Source organism: Coenobita brevimanus, chromosome 104 (assembly GCF_032717465.1).
Source record: "Coenobita brevimanus isolate Jiangsu-jjx chromosome 104, ASM3271746v2, whole genome shotgun sequence".
Lineage (NCBI taxonomy): Eukaryota > Metazoa > Arthropoda > Malacostraca > Decapoda > Coenobitidae > Coenobita > Coenobita brevimanus.
In genome coordinates this window covers 16689323-16692580 of record NC_137057.1, presented here as the reverse complement: position 1 = coordinate 16692580, position 3258 = coordinate 16689323, and the positions used below count along the sequence as shown (strand labels likewise).

At 41.6% G+C, this 3258-nt stretch overlaps 1 long non-coding RNA gene across 1 annotated transcript in view; it reads left to right on the top strand.

The window, feature by feature from the left end:
* Positions 1-2061, top strand: part of LOC145415989 (uncharacterized) — a 5983-nt gene extending 3922 nt beyond the window's left edge. The window contains exons 3-4 of the long non-coding RNA XR_013900189.1: positions 765-868; positions 1815-2061. This is a non-coding gene — a long non-coding RNA (uncharacterized LOC145415989). The remainder of the gene's footprint in view (positions 1-764; positions 869-1814) is intronic.
* The last annotated feature ends 1197 nt before the right edge of the window (positions 2062-3258 follow it).

Here is a 3258-nt window from a genome sequence, read left to right as displayed (position 1 = left end):
GTGATGTCACGAGCGAGCACATAGGATATTGATCGTCCGGTACTCCAGACCTGTCTGGTTTATCGCCTTCAGTTACCGCACTGACTCATTGGCAGGCAATAACTTTTGTCTTTTTATGTTAGGTGTTGGAAAATAATGACTGTTTTCAGTATTTAGTATCTTTTCTGTGGCGCATCGGATACAGTTGTGAAAGTTGGTGAAATCTGCCATACAACATACAGGACAAAATCAGTATAGTGTATGCTCCTCTCTGCGTTTTCAATGATGTTCGCTTGAGACGGTGGCTCAGTGGTAGAGTGTCAGATTCAGGACTGGAGTGTCGTGAGGTCGAGCCACGCTCGGTAGCTGCCATGCAGCTAGGGGTAGCGCCCTCCTGTCACTTAGCAGGGCTTTATAATCTAATAAGGTCTGGCTCGGGCAATAAAAAAAAAAAGACGCAAGTTTAATCTTAAAAGCAGTAAATTCAAAAAATATATTTTCCTAGTTAAAGGAAAAAATCGATTTTTTTTTATTCCCAAAAGCAAAAGGCCGATGGACATATTGAGAGCTAAAGACGTTTTGTAGAGATCAACTGCTTGAGAGCAAAAGCCTGAAATTGTTCAGTATAGATCAACTGTTTGGTAGATGAAGTCTGAGATTTTGTATATAAATCAACCGCTTGAGAGCAGAAGTCTGATATATATATATATATATATATATATATATATATATATATATATATATATATATATATATATAAACACTGATATTGTTTTGTATTACAGCTGTGGGCTTCACAGCTGTGGGCATTACTGCTGGGTCCATTGGTGCCTCGATGATGTCCGCTACTGCCATTGCCGCGGGAGGAGGAGTGCCAGCAGGCAGTGCGGTAAACATAACACCTACAGTCCCATTACATATTTTACTTTATTGTAGCTACACTCAACGACTTTTATCTGCACTGTTGGTTTGATTGTTTTAGCTACCCACACGAACTCTTTAGGTCAAGTTACTATCGTGAATATATTTCTGGCTACCGTCAGAGAATGTTCTCTCTACTCCCCCCCACCCCCCCCCCCCCAAAAAAAAAAAAGACAAGGAGTTTAATGCTTGCCACCCTCAGACGATATTGCCAATGGATCTTTAATGGAGCGGTTGGTAATGCGTTCATTAATTTCTCCACCACTAATGCATCTTCCTAAGCCATGATGTATGGTAAGCCTGTCTGCTAGTATAAAGTTTTGTAAAATCAAAGGGGTTAACTGTTAACTCGGCGAATGATATTTTTCCTCTTTTACAGAAAGTATTAAATGAACGGGGAAAAATCAGTTTACAGTAAATATGGGAAGATTATACGAATCAGAGTGCTGATTGTCCGTTTGTAATTGTATTATTTTATTATTATTTGGTTCGAAAGTGACCTTTAGTAATGCAAGTATAATCATTTTTATATGTATGACAGGAGTCTAACTATTAATGATGCAAGCCTACTTTTAAGTGTTAAATATATATTCACTTTTCCCTTAGCTAATACTGATATTCTGTGTGGATTAGATTTTCCACTGTTCATTATTTTCCCTTTGCCATATGTTAGAAACATCCTTCTGATCCCAAAGGATCTTTATGCCCAACTTAAGTACTAACAGAGAAGTGGCGTAAAGGATAATGTGCTTAAACTGAACAAGTGTGTGAAACAACCCTCCTGATGACTACAAACACACGGTTTTTGACTAGATCACCCTATTTGTCCCTCACTCCTCGGTTTCTGAGGCCAGATTTTGAGGTATGAGGGTTATCCATTTTCCTTAGAGGTGAATATCAATATTATATTTCAGGTGGCTGTTCTGCAGAGTGTTGCGATGGGTGGTTTGGGTGCTGCTGGGAAAGCAGCACTTGGCAGCGCAGGAGCAGCGGTAGGAGCTGCTTTGGCCGATGCTCTCTGAGGAAGCCAGTAGCACCACAAACAAGGGTCCATTCATTATTTAGCAAGAAGGAGAGAAGCTGTCCAGTACTTCTGTAACCCAGTCATTACAATGTTTTATTGGTACCCTTGTCAGATTAATACAAGAATATAATAGAAACCCTGGCTTGCATTTTTCATTAATACTTTATGATTCTTGTGACGTACAGTCGTGGTAATAAATAATCACCTATCCTCCGGTACCACGTGCCTCAGGCTGGGTCCTTTATGCGCAGCAAGTCACACTGGAGTAGGAGTGGCTGAGAGGGAGATGCCAGAGAAAGAAGGGAAGGTGGGTGGGGGGAGGAGTGATGGTGAAGAGGTGGAGTGAGAGGGTAGGTAGGGGAGGGAGAATGATATGCAGAATGGTGGTCACATAATTTGTCTATCGTTCAGGGCTTGATACGAAGGAGTTAATATTCGGTAGATTATTCTGCTTTACATCTTGTATAGCGGGGCCAGATAAGAAGCATTAGATAGGTGGTGATATCAATGGCTGGCTTGTAGGAGAAATATACAGACGTGACCAAGCATAAATGCAGAGCCATAGAGACTGTGTGGGCCCAGATTGTCAACGCGTGGGAACCAGATAACGAGAGGACACGAGCCCACCTCCAGCACACCAGGGACGAGTGGAAGCTGTTCAGACGAACCCAGCAAACCTTCAACAACATTGTTTCCTCTGTTCCGCGAAGACTGCAAGAAGGTATTGAGGCAGGAGGCCACTGGACTACTTACTAAGGCTCTCCTGGTTGCTTTGTCTTGAACAGTGTCGGTAAATTGATAGAAATATGTTTTGGGAGTTTGGGTAGGATTTTGTTTCATATTCCTTCTAAAAGATTATGAGAGATATAGTTATTCACCCATGTGCACAGACGTCAAGTTTATTTACCTTTTATGCTAATTATTTTAAATAGGAATTTCTTATGGAGATACCATTAAATAGTTGACATGATGGTGACTGAATAGAGGGAGTGTATAGGGAGAGGTTGACCATAATTACTGTGGACACTGACGGGTCAATGGTTGCATATATTTAGTTCCAAAATTTTATTACATATAAGCAACGTTGGGTCTGATTAGTACTTGGATGGGTGACCGCCTGGGAACACCAGATGCTGTTGGCATCCCTACGTGTCAAGTGGGGTTGGTGGAGGATTAGTGCCCCTCCCTGTAAAACAATTAACTCTAAGCCCTTGGCCACCCCGTCTGGGATACATGGCGTCTGGCAATGAATGAATGATAGAGGACGTTTCTTATAAAAACAATACGGAAGTCAAAGCCATCCAGATTCCATGCTGCGTGCGAAGTCAGAATAC